The sequence below is a fragment of the Jaculus jaculus genome, chromosome 1 (genome assembly GCF_020740685.1).
Source record: "Jaculus jaculus isolate mJacJac1 chromosome 1, mJacJac1.mat.Y.cur, whole genome shotgun sequence".
Classification (NCBI taxonomy): domain Eukaryota; kingdom Metazoa; phylum Chordata; class Mammalia; order Rodentia; family Dipodidae; genus Jaculus; species Jaculus jaculus.
The window spans coordinates 74305583-74319586 of NC_059102.1; the positions used below are offsets into that span (position 1 = coordinate 74305583).

Sequence of the window (14004 nt, forward strand, 5' to 3'; positions counted from 1 at the left end):
ATTGTCTTGTGTAGGTAGTTTCAGGCACTGTGAGGACATGGATATCCAGGTCATTTTGTGTCTGGCGTGGAGCATGTTGTAAGAAGTCGTACCCTTCCTTTGGCTCTTACTTTCTTTCTGCCACTTCTTCTGCAATAGACCTTGAGCCTTGGAAGGTGTGATAGAGATATTGTAGTGTTGAGCAATCCTGTCACTTCTTTCCAGCATCATGATGCCTTCTGAGTCATCTCAAGGTCACTCATCTTAAAAGAGAAGATTCTCTACCAAAAGTGAGAGTAGCATTAATATAAGGGTATTAACATTAAGAGAAATGCTTACTGGGCATTTGATAAGCATAGTATATACATTTAGCCAGACAGCAGCAGACGTTACACCCTTAGAGCTCATGACTACCCCTGTTTCAAGTTTTCAGTATCAGGGATGTATTCCTTCTCATGGAGTGGGCCTCCAGTCCAATTAGAGGGCAGTTGGTTTCCACCATGACAAACGTGCCACTATTGCACCCATTGGCTCATTTGGTCTGGGTGGCTGAATATAAGGCTTGCAGTGTCCACTGTTGAGTATCTTCACTGGTGATTTCTCTCTCTCCCATTGAACTGCACGCAGAATGGCTTCTTTCAGCTTTCTGTCAGCTGGTGTACATGGAGGAGGTTAGTTATCAGCTTGGTTTCAGCAGGATTTCTCAGTGGACTTGCAGCTCAAGTATGTGTAGTCTTCAGGAATAGGGTCTTATCATCTATTCGAGCCCAGAGATTTAAAAAGTATTAAATAATTTAAATGTTTGCTGTGTCACAAGTTATATGGCAGTCATAATGAAAAGAATTACCAATTGTGAGGTTAGAGACAAGATACATAAGTTTACTCAGTTTCTTTTCACAGCCAAGAAACAGGTTTATAATATATGCTTGATTGTTAGTTAAGGAAAGTTTTTCAACATTTTCCCTCATGACAGTAACTTTTTGTGTATCTATAACTTGTTTATTTTTTTTTTTTAGAATTATGTTGTAGTTTTCATTGTACAAGTCTTTCACCTCCTTAAGATTTATTTTTTATTTTATTATTTCTTTTTTAGTTGGCATACTGATATTTAGGTATAATTTTCAAATATAATTTGCTTTAAAATATTTTATTTATGAGAGAGAGGGGCATATGTGTGCACCAGGGCCTTCTGCCTTTGCAAATGAACTCTAGATGCATTCACCACTTTGTGCTTCTGCCTTCATTTCGGTACTGGGGAATTGAACCCGGGCCATAAGGCTTTGCATGCAAGTGCCTTCAATCTCTGAGCCATCTCTCCAGTCCTATAGTTTGTTGTTTCTCTTCCCTGTCCTCTCCCCAGACTTCCTCTCTTCCAGGATCCTTCCCTCTTCTGTTTACATGTTGTAAATATCCTTTTGTCCTCCTCCACTCCTCTTCCTACTCTTTTCTTTATACTCACTCTTGTAGCTTTGTGGGTTGCCCATGTTTGCCCCCTTTATATGCACACACATAGATGTTATAAGCTAGGATCCGCATGTCAGAGAGAACATGTTTTTGTCTTTCAGAGTTACAGTCACTTTGCTTAATATAATTCTTTCCAGGTCCATCCATTTCCTCCAAATTTCATTTTTCCATATTGCCAAATATAATTACATTGTGTCTAAGTACCACATATTTGTGATTGGCTCATTTATCGATGGGCACTATGCTGATTCAAAGATAGCATGGTACTGGCACCAAACATAATATAGATCAGGAGCAAAATAGAGGACCCACACAATAAACCTACACTGCTTGGACTACCTTTTTTTTTTTTTTTCTATTTGGTTTTTCGAGGCAGGGTCTCGTTGTAGCCCAGGCTGACCTGGAATTCACTCCATAGTCCCAGGGTGGCCTCAAACTCACAACCCTCCCACCTCTGCATCCCAAGTGCAGGGATTAAAGGCGCGAGCCACCATGCCCAGCTTGCTACCTTTTTTGTTTTTCCCCCTGTGAGGTAGAGTCTTGCTCTAGCTCAGGCTGACCTGACATTCATTAAGTAGTCTCGGGGGCCCTTGAACTCATGGCAATCCTCCTGCCTCTGCCTCCCAAGTGCTGGGATTAAAGGCATGTGCCACCACTTTTGGCCCTCGCCACCTAATTTTTTTTTTTCTAATTTTTGACCAATGAAGTTTTTCACTGCTAGTGGGAGTGAAAACTAGCCAGTCATTATGGAAATAAGTATGGAGTTTCTAAAAAAAAAATTAGAAATTACTCAGAAGGCATCATGATGCTGGAAAGAAGTGACAGGAGTTCTCAGTACTTCAATATCTCTATCACAACTTCCAAGGCTCAGGGTCTATTGCAGAAGAGGTGGCAGAAAGAATGTAAGAGCCAAAGGAAGGGTAGGACTCCTTAAAACGTACCCCCCCCCCCCCCCCCGACACAAAATGGCCTGGCTTGTCGCGTCCGCCTCGACCAGCAAGGAAGACACAACCACCAGTTCTTCTTACAGCAGTTTATTCAGGCAACTTCAAGCTTCATCTCCCCCAAGCCTCGGGCGGGGATTCCTTATAAGCGCACTCACTCGCGCACTCACTCCACCCAATCACCCCAGGCCACGCAACGCCTCCAGAGGAGCATCAGAAACCAATGAACGGCAGAGATGGCAAACTCCTCCAGATATGGACTTGTTTGTCCCAAGCACTGAACTTCCATCAGGCGCCATCTTTAGGGCTTGGCCAGGGGTACTCTCCCCATAGGCCTTGGCCATGCGAGCCGAGGGGCTCCCCACACTGGATATTCATGACCTCATAGTGCCTGACACTACCTACACAAGATCATCATTATAGGAGGAAAAGATCATGGCATCAAAATAAAAGACTGAGATACAGAGGGGATATGATGGAGAATGGAGTTTCAAAGGGGAAAGGGGGGAGGGAAGGTATTACCATGGGATATTTTTTTATAATCATGGAAATTTTTTTGGTTTACTTTTATTTATTTATTTGAGAGTGACAGAGAGAGAAAGGCAGATAGAAAGAGAGAGTAGCTGTCAGTCTTATACAATTGAAGGGTTTGTATAGGTGGATACTCTCCCTGCTATAAATGATGAATTAGTGAAACAAAAGGTAGCCTAGATTGTGTTGTATTTTTGTAAATAATAATGGGAATTTAGTTATTTTTTGTGTGTCTTGAGAGACTCACATAGCTATAATCTCAGCACTCAAGTCCCGAGTACTAGAATTATAGACGTGTTCCACCACTGCAATGAGGATTTTAAGTTGGCCAATATAGACGTGTAGAATGAATTTGCTTTTATTTTTAAATTTAATTATTATTATTTTTTTTTTTTATTGAGGTAGGGTTTCACTCTAGCTCAGGCTGATCTGTAGTTCACTATGTAGTCTTAGGGCAGCTTTGAACTCACAGCAATCCTCCTGGCTCTGTCTTCTGAGTGCTGGGGTTAAAAGTGTGTGCCACCATGCCCAGTTCTAATTTATTTTTTTATTGACAACTTCCATAATTATAGACAGTAACCCATGGCAATTCCTTCCCTCCCCTCAGTTTCCCCTTTGAAATGCTACTCTCCATCAGTCCATTTCCCCTACTCAGTCAGTCTCTTTCATTTTTATGTCATGATCTTTTCCCCCTATTATGATGGTTTTGTGTAGTAGTGTCAGGCACTGCAAGGTCATGGATATCCAGGCCATTTTGTGTGTGGAGGAGCATGTTGTAAGGAGTCCTACCCTTGGTTCTTCCATTCTTTCCACTACCTCTTCCGCAATGGACCCTGAGCCTTGGAAGGTGTGATAGAATTATTTCAGTGCTGAGCACTCCTCTGTCACTTCTCAGCACCATGGTGCCTTCCTAGTCATCCAAAGGTCACTGCCATCTGAAAAGAGAAGCTTCTCTAACCAAAAATGAGAATAGCATTAATATATGAGTATGAACATTAAGAGAAGTGCTTACTGGGCAGTTTGGTGAGCATGGTATATACATTTAGCCAAATGTTAGCATGCATTATACTCCTAGGGCTCATGACTACCCCTGTTGTAGGTTTTCAGTATCAGGCATGGAACAGGCCTCCAGTTTAATTAGAGAGTGGTTGGTTTCCCCTATAACAGACATGTCACTATTGCACCCATTGGCTCACTTGGCCTGGCTGGCCAAATTTAAGGCTTGCAGTGTCCACTGTTGAGTATTTCCACTTACGATTTCTCTCTCCCATGGAACTGCATTCAGCATAGCTTTTTCCAGCTTTGTGTCATCTGGTCTACATGGAAGAGGTTTTCAGCTCAGCTCGTATAGGATTTCTAGGATTCCTCAGTGACCTTGCAGCCTAAGTATGTAGAGTCTTCAGCAATAGGGTTTTACCATCTGTTCCTGGTGGGAAACTGCTACAGTTAGGTTTGCATTGCTGCCAGAAAACGCTTGACCAAGAGCAACTTGTGGGTAAAATACGGTTTATTTTGGCCTACAGGCTTGAGGGAATGCTCCATGATGGCAGGGGAAAACAATGCCATGAGTAGAGGTTGGACATCACCCCCTGGCCAACATCATATGGACAACAAGAACAGGAGATTGTACCAAACACTGGTATGGGAGAAACTAGCTATAACACCCATAAATCTGCCCCCAACAATACACTGCCTCCAGGAGGCTTTAACTTCCAATTGCCATCAGCTACGGAGACTGGTATTCAGCATACTTAAGGTTATGGGGGACACCTGAATCAAACAACCACAGAAACCAAGAGCCTCGGCAATGACCTGTAATGTTTTGGGGAAATCAGGGACCTCCCTGGACAATAACTCAGTGAAAGGTATCCCATCCCTGGCACTGAAAATTTTCTACTAACAATCTGTGGGTATTCCATTGTCCATAAAAGTAGGTTTCTATATGAGTTATTCATACCCTCTTAGATTTTGATTAGCCCTTTTCCCACCTTTCCTTTACTCAGTCCCTTCCCCTGACCTTTCTTGGCCTTTCCACTTCCATTAATCTGTTCTTCTACTTACATATATACAATACCATCTTATTAAGTACCCACTCCTTCCCTTTCTGTTTCCTTTATATTCTTTTTCTAGGTTACTGGCCTCTGCTACTGAGTTTTATTCCAACTCACATAGAAGTCCAATCATTTGTAGCTAGGATCCACATACAAGACAGAACACGTGACATCTTGCTTTCTGAGGCTGGGTTACATTCTCCTGGGTTTCAGCCTAGAATCTGTCACCTCAAATAAGATTTTATTTTCTGCTTGGCTTGGATATGAGATCTTGCTATGTAACCCAGGCTGACCTTAAACTCATGATCCTTTTCTGTCCACCTCACTAGTGCTAGAAGTATAGGTATTTGGCACCACATTCAGCTTGAAGGGAACATCTACAGAGTCATTTGTTGCCCTGGTCTCCTATCCTGGACCATAGTATCCCTGAGTCTTTTCCATTTGTACTCCTGATCAGTGCATGTAGGCCTGTTGAGTAAGATGGAGTAGTAAACTGAGTTGGATGAAAAGGATTGACAAAAAGCTCTGTGGACCTGGGAGAGGAATGTGGCTTGGTGCAGACAAGTATGATCTATAGTTGAAGGGCTTTTCTTGACTGTGTTGCCTTCGAACTTTAGGGCCCAGGCTTGTTGAGTCCCGTTGTTGCAAGAGTCTGGGGTCCAGGAGCGGTTTTCCTATGCCTGTGAAGCCCATTTTTTGGGTCCTTGTCATTATTTTAACAAATAATTGATAAAAATGGACTTGAGGAGCTGGGCATGGTGGCGCATACCTTTAATCCCAGCACTCGGGAGGCAGAGGTAGGAGGATCACCATGAGTTCCAGGCCATCCTGAGACTACAGAGTGAATTCCAGGTCAGCTCTGAGGTAGCTAGAGCACCTCGGAAAACCAAAAAACAAAAACAAAAACAAAAACAAAACACACACACACACACACACACAAACCCAAAACAAAAAAAAGGACTTGAGGGATAAATTACAAATTATTGAATTTATTTAGGTATAAATTAGGAATTGTGGGCTTTATTTAGGAAAGATTGGTATCTAGGAAGAGACTAGAGCAGTTACATACACGTAGAATACAGGATCTAGAAGCCCATGCTAAACAATTTAGGGGAAACATTCACAGACTCGTGGAAGAAGAGCGTAAAAGCATCAGTTCAGTACTTAGAAGATTAAGTGGTGATGGATTTGGATGTTAAAGAACAATGACTGAGGGAAAGCACTTAAGCAGAGACTGGGAAATTTAGATGGGAAAATGAGTAAAGAGTCACACAGGTAGTAGGTAGGCCAAAGTTTATAGAAAATACATATACGGTACACCTTGAATTTAGAGAAATTATACAGGTAGCAGGCCTGGAGTTTAGAGGAAATGCACATTTGGTAGACACAGGATTTAGAGGAAATTCAAGGTGAGAGAAAAACATGGATGGACCAGAAGTCGGTGTGCTTCTGCCACATATGGTGACTTGCAGAAGGCTGCAGTGCAGCTGGACATGGCAGAGCTGGGTGAAGCCGACAGGAGAAGTTGCAGTGCCTGGTGGCCATCAAGCAGAAGCTACAGTTCATGGCTCAGATGTATTACTTCATAGAACTGTGTTGGGATAAGTGTGTGGAAAAGCCAGGAAATCGTCTAGATTCTCGCATTGAAAACTGTCTCTCTAGTTGTATGGACTGCTTCATTGACACTACTGTAGACATCACCAGTCTGTTTGTCCAGATTGTACAGAAAGTACAGTAGGCCATCCTTTCAGAGAGTGACAGAAGGACTTATTAAAGCAGGCAGAAGTTGTTAACCCATTGTAATGTTTACACCAGGTGGTTGCCAAGAGTGTTGGTGCTAAAAAGCAACAGATCAAATGGTGAAAAAGTGAAATTCGTTTATTTGGAATTGAGTAATTCCAGTTTGTATCATACCACTTATTGAATAAATGTAAAGTCTCCAGTTTTTTTTTTTTTTTAAATCAGTGAAAAGGTATCTGAGGCCTGACATGGTGGTGCACGCCTTTAATCCCAGGCAGAGGTGGGATGATAGCAGTGAGTTCAAGGCCACCCTGAGACTAGAGTGAATTCCAGGTCAGCCTGGGCTGGAGTGAGATCCTACCTCGAAAAACCAAAAAAAAAAAAAAAAAAAAAAAAAAGTATCTGGAAACAGAAGTGTGGAATGAGCAAAAGAGTACTTGGGGCCTTCCCCTCTAATACTTACCCGTCTAATAAAAGGAGCTGGAAGTCTTAACAGGTGGTCAAAGTGGAAGGAAGAAAGGAGGATTACGCCCTTTATAGTTCATTAGGATGGACTTCTGTCAGAACCAGATAGGCAGAGGAGAGGCCTTATTGGCAGGTAAATTCAGGGGGCTGACTCAAAGGTTAGCCAACCTAGGTAGTGTGCTGAACTGGGGAAGCAGCAGGGGAATTCCAGCTCTTTCAAAAGCTAGCAGGGTAACATCTTCTGGGTCTCTTTTTGGGCTTCTGCTAAGTTCCAACCAACCCAGAAAGAAGAGGTAAGGTGGAAGGTTAGAGTATTTTACTACTGATAAAGTTGGTATTGGAAGATGTGGTCTTCTACCTACTTCCTCTATGTCTAGCCCTGAATTAGTATGCCAGACCTGCTGTTATAAGCTGCCATAAAGTGGGATGGTTTAAAACAAGAGAAATTTATTAATGGGCATGTCTGGTGGCGAAAAGTGTAAAATCAAGGTGTCAGCATATCTTCACTGTCGTTGACGAGTTCCTTGCCTTTCTCATGCTACCTTCTGTTTGCCAGGCAACCCATGACTTACAGTTGCATGACTTCAGTTTTTGCCTCTTATCTTTACATAGTAGATGGTTGGTATTCTGATTGCTTTGTCTGTCTCTCTGGCTTTTTGGAGACAATCTGGCCTTCAGTTTGTAATCCTGTCTCTAAAGTGCAGATTTTTACTACCACACCAGGTCCTTAACCTTTTGCTGTTGCTGCTTTGAGATGATCTCACTAGGAAAGGCCTTGAGGGGATTATTACATGTGGCACCATTTCTGGCCTGGCGCTTTCTCTTAAAAGCAAGTCAGTTAGATTGAACTAGACTAGGATCTTTCCTACTTAATCTCATCTTTACTTGATTTTGTAAGTCTGAAAAGACCCTCTTCCCAAATACGATTACAAACATAGATGTGAGGGAATTAGGCTTCACCATGTCTCTTTGGATGACATAAGCCAACCCATTGAAATCAATGTCTGGCCAAGTTTGTGGGCAGAGCACTGAGAACAAACACAATGAACAGCACTAAGATTTGTGTCTCAAGAAGGCCTAGGATGTGCCTTGGTGAACTTAGCACATGGGAATGGAATAGCACTCACTTTGGAACCTTGTTTGCCAAATTCCTTTTTGGGCTCTTGCTGCAGAGCAGCAGGATGTCTTAGGACTAGAGAGGGTGACCTTCAGGATTTGAACACGTCTGTGAACAACCAAAGAGAGACTGAAATAGCATTATCTTTAAACTAGCATAGCTGGTGACTGGTTGGGTCTTTCTTTCTCTCTTTATTCTTTTTGGTTTTTCAAAGTAGGGTATATGCTAGCTCATGCTGACCTGGAATTCACTATATAGTCTCAGGGTAGCCTCACACTCACAGTGATTCTACTACTTCTGCCTCCTGGGTACTGGGATGAAAGGCATGTGCCACCATGCCCTGCTCTTTTTATTTGAGAGAGAGAGAAAGATCTTCTAGCTACTGCAAAGGAACTCCAAACGCATGTGCCACCTTGTATATCTGGTTTATGTGGTTCCTGGGGAATTGAACCAAGGTCCTTTGGCTTTGCAGGAAACACCTTAACCACTACACCATCTCTCCAGCCCTCTTTATTTATTTATTTATTTATTTATTTATTTATTTTTTCGAGGTAGGGTTTTACTCCAGCCTAGGCTGAGTAAGTAGTAGTCTTAGGGTAGCCTTCTACCTCAGCCTCCCCAGCTGGGATTAAAAGGATGGACCACATGCCTGGCCCTTTTATTTTTTTATTGTTTTTTTTTTTTTTTTGTTTTTCGAGGTAGGGTCTCACTCTAGCCCAGGCTGACCTGGAATTCACTATGGAGTCTCAGGGTGGCCTTGAACTCACAGCAATCCTCCTACCTCTGCCTCCCGAGTGCTGGGATTAAAGGCGTGCGCCACCACGCCCGGCTCTTGTTTTTGTTTTTTGAGGTAGGTTGTCACTCTAGCTCAAGCTGACCTGGAATTCCCTTTGTATTCTCAGGGTGGCCTTGAACTCACAGTGATCTTCCCCGAGTGCTAGTGCTAGTATTAAAGGCGTATGCCACCATGCCTGGCTTCCCATTATTCTTTTTGTAGCCTAATCATGATGTGCTAAATTGGAGAACATGAAATCCTGCAGGTGATATGTTATAAAGTAGACCCTGACAGGCTGTCACTTATGTTAACAGTGCAGAGCTAACATTAAGTCCCATCTTGTCCCAGAAGTTGTTTAGTTGGGCATGGTAGCTTGCTTCTATAATTCCAGAACACATACACACATACACACACACTCTCTCTCTCTCTCACACACACACACACATGTGTGCACATCCTGAGGATGCACATCAACAACATAAGCATGCAAGTTAAGAGGATATAGATCAGCCGTATAAGTGTGTGCAGGAGAGCAGTGTAAGAGATGAAATTTGACAGAGAAGCATTACCCTATTTTTTATTTTGGGTGTTTTCAAGGTAGCATTTTGCTTTAGCCTAGGCTGACCTGGAGCTCAATCAGTAGCTCCTGCTGGACTTAGATTCGAACTCTGTGGTTTTCCTACCTTTGCCATGCCCCATTATCCTGTTTTGGTTTATCCAAGTTAGGGTATTGTTGTAGCCCAAGTTGACCTCAAACGCAGATCTTCCTACCTCTGCCTTTCGAGTCTTTTTTTTTTTAAATTAATTAATTAATTTATTTATTTGAGAGCGACAGACACAGAGAGAAAGACAGATAGAGGGAGCGAGAGAGAGAATGGGCGCGCCAGGGCTTCCAGCCTCTGCAAACGAACTCCAGACGCGTGCGCCCCCTTGTGCATCTGGCTAATGTGGGACCTGGGGAACCGAGCCTCGAACTGGGGTCCTTAGGCTTCACAGGCAAGCACTTAACCGCTATGCCATCTCTCCAGCCCTGCCTTTTGAGTCTTGAGTATTGGGATTAAAGGTATGTTCCACCATGCTCAGCTATCCTGTTATTTTTAGTTAAGTAAAATGTGTTGGGCTATAGAGATGGCTCAGTTATTAAGGCCCATGTCTGCAAAGCCTAATGACATGGGTTCAACTTCCCAGTACCTATGTAAAGCCAGATGCATAGAGTGGCGCATATGTCTGGAGTTCGCTTGCAGTGTGGCTAGAGGCCCTGGCATTCCCATTTTCTCTCATCTCTCTCTGCTTGCAAATAAATAAAAACATTAAAATTAATAAACTTTTTAAAAAAGATGTGTTATTTACAATAAAAAAAGCAGATGCTTTTCCTTTGCACTAAGGCAAGCTTTCAGAAACGAAGATGGTGTTGGGTATAGAAGCATAGTTTTGTCCACCGCTTTCCTTTATTAAATGAAAAAAAAATTAGCTTGTTTTTTTTTTTTTGTTTTTGTAGGTAGGGTCTCACTCTAGCTCAGGCTGACATGGAATTCACTATGTAGTCTCAGGGTGGCCTTAACTCACAGTGATCCTCCTACCTCTCCCTGCTAAGTACTGGATTTTAAGGAGCACACCCAGTGATTTTTAGCTTATTAAAAGTTCCTTAGGGGCTGGAGAGATGCAAAGCCAAAGGACCCAGGTTCGATTCCTTAGGACCCACGTAAGCCAAATGCACAAAGTGGTGCCTGCATCTGGAGTTTGCAGTGGCTGGAGGCCCTGACGTACCCATTCTCTCTCTCTCTTTCTCTCTTCCTGCCTATGTCTCTCTCAAATAAATAAATAAAAATAAAAGCTCCTTAGAAGTAATCCTAGCTACTTAGAGGCTGAGGTTGGGAGGGTCAGATGAGACCAAGACTTGGAGGGCAGTCTGGCAGCATAGGGAGAGCCTGCCTCTTAAACACTGTAAGAATTTCATAGTGTACTTACTGTATATGGTTACTTGGCATAGGTGTTCTCAAAACATTGGTAGGCAGGTCTATGGAAGCAAAATAACAAGTCAACTATTATCAAGGACCAATCTTAAAGATAAAGTAATCTAAAAATGTATTTATTTGCTAGGAGAGGGAAAAGGATGTGGAAAGGGAGAATGGGCACACCAGGGCCTCTTGCTGCAAATGAGCTTCAGATGTAGGCACCACTTTGTATGTCTAGCTTTGTGTGGGTTCTGAGTAAATCTAATCTCTGGCCTGTGAGCTTTGTAAGCAAGTGCCTTTCACAGCTGAGCCATCTCCCCAGTCTGATAAGAAGGGATTAAAAATAGCAAATTAGGTTTGCTGCTTCTCACCTTTGATCTCAGTCCTCAGCACTGAGGTTGATTTAGGAGGAACATCATAGTTTGAGACCAGCTTGGTCTATAATGTGAGTGCTAGGTTAGCCTGGGCTAGAGTGAGACTTAGCCTAAAAAAAGAAAAAGACTCAGATGAATGCCCAAGAGCTATTTTATTAAAGCTTGAGGGTGGACAGCCTGCTAGGTGAAGGGGAGATGTGGGTAAGAAGAGGAAGAGACAAAACCATGTGTTTCTGAGTTAAAGTCTGAGCAGCAGCTAGGGTGATAGTGAGGTGAGAGAAATGAGCACTTCAGAGAAAGTAACTAAGTAAGGGTCAGGATAGGGGTTTTGACTGATATCCAAAGAAAAAAGTTATGCCCCCTCCCTTTGTTTTGGTTTTCAAATGTAGGGTCTCGCTCTAGCCCAGGCTGACTTTGGAACTTGACAACCTTCCTCCTACCTCTGCCTCACAAGTGTGGAATTAAAGATGTGCACCACCATGCCCAGCTGCTTTTTCAGAGAAACAAAAATTATAAATTCTGGGTATAATGGTGTAGGCCTATAATCCCAGAACTTGGGAAATGGAGGCAGGAGGATTAGGAATTCAAGGTCCTCTTCAATTACTAAATTAAGTGTTCAGGAGCAGACTGAGAGTATGTCTCAAATTACCAAACCAATCATTTAACCAAGCAAGCAAACAAACCCATCTTAAATAGCCATGCGTTTTCTGAAGAAATAACTTTCTGTTAATGGGTCTCAAAAAAGCCCTGCTACTTCCACTTTCCTCCCTTTTGTATGCTAGTTGATGACTAAAAGGAGTGGTAGTTGAGATGGTTCCTCCCTTCATACATACAGTGCTTCAGATTCTAGAGAGGGCAATTGTGGTTTTTCCCCTTTCTTAAAATTAGTATGTTAAGGCTATGGGAGGTGGGGTCCATAGATGATTATGACACAGAGTGTTAATGTTTGCTTGGCTACCAAACATTACCCTTCATGTACTGTTGTTATTCATTTTGGGAACTTAGTCTCCAAAGAGTTGTAGTTTTTTTTTTTTTTTTGAGTGGTAGTATTTTAAAGAAAAAGATTATAGCATCACCATTAGCTGAAAAGCATAGTGGTGATTTTTTTTTCTTTTTTTAAGACAGTCTCAGGTAGCCCAGGCTGGCCTTGAGGATGCCCTAAACTTCAGATTCTCCTGACTCCATCTCTTCAATACTGGGAGTACAGAGGTGTACCACCACACCTGACTTTAATACACTGTTGGGTATCAAACCCACAGCTTTGTTCATGCTTGTTAAGTACTCTGCCAGCTGACCTACCATCCTCTGTTCCACAGTGGTGATTCTTATGAAATATGTCCTCTTAGGGCTAATGATTATTACAAGTTTCAGGATAACTGGTGATGCCCAGTGCCAAAAATAGTGTTACGGGGTGCTAGGGGTCCAGGAAGCTCCTTGAACTCTAAACCCTAGGTTTGTTTCTATTTTAGTCAAAGAGTTGAATAAAAAAGACTAAGAAGGATAATTATTAAATTATTATATTTGTTGAGGGAAGGGAAGTATAGAGCCAAGGAAAGGCACCCACATGGCTAGAGATGCCATGTGAAGGGCTTAGAAAAAGTGGAAAGAAAACTTCAAGGAGCTCCTGCCATGTGGGGAACTGGAGGGGATAAAGAACCCAGCAGGTAAAAAAAAAAAAACAAAAAAACAACAACAAAAAAAGAAAACATTAAAACCTCACCCACAGCTGGAAGTTCCAAAATGATCAGAGAGCCTGCCTTCCCCTTGCAAAGGTATTTATGACCTTATGGTGGTGGGCTGTCTTTCTGCTCAGAGGACAGCTGGTTGGTCAGGGCTATGGGCTGTCTCAGAAAGAGGTTAGCTCTGGCACCAAGTTCCGGGGGGGCTGAACTTGACCAACCACAATGTTTAATTTTTTTTGTTTTTATTTTTATTTATTTATTTGAAAGCGACAGGCGCAGAGAGAGAAAGAGGCAGAGAGAGAGAATGGGCGGGCCAGGGCCTCTAGCCACTGCAAATGAACTCCAGATGTGTGTGCCCCTTGTGCATCTGGCTAACGTGGGTCCTGGGGAATTGAGCCTAGAACTGGGGTCCTTAGGCCTCACAGGCAAGCACATACCCAATAAGCCATCTCTCCAGCCCTAATTTTTTTTTTTTTAACTAATTTACTTTTAGAAAGGGTGTGCCAGGGCCTCTAGCCACTGCAAACAAATTCTAGATGCATGCACCACCTTGTTCATCTGGCTTCCATGGGACCTGGAGAATTGAACCTGGGTCCTTAGGTTTCACAAGCAACAGCCTTAACCACTAAACCATCTTTCCAGCCTGAGCCACAATGTTTAAATCCTATGAAAGAACTCCCTCCCAGGAAGGGTCCTGATGGTAGAAAAACAGGTTCCTAAGGAACTAGGCAAGAGATAAGAAGTCAGATCATCTTTAATTTCTAGCAAGTATAAACTTTCCTGCACTTTTCACCTTCAGTGGTCCAGTCACCCTAACTTTACTCCCCTCTCATCCCTTTTTGTCCTTAAATGTTCTTTCCAAATATTTTTCTGGTTAATTTCTTTCTGGACTGTCCTGGATTTCACCTTCTCTGAAATGTCTTCCTT

General features: G+C 42.6%; 1 protein-coding gene and 1 pseudogene across 5 annotated transcripts in view; both read left to right on the top strand.

Annotated features, from left to right (window-relative positions):
• Kdm4c (lysine demethylase 4C) overlaps positions 1-14004 on the top strand; it is a 370239-nt gene that overhangs the window by 16319 nt on the left and 339916 nt on the right. The gene's annotated exons all lie outside the window — the stretch shown is intronic.
• On the top strand, positions 6463-6707 carry LOC101602376 (annotated as a pseudogene).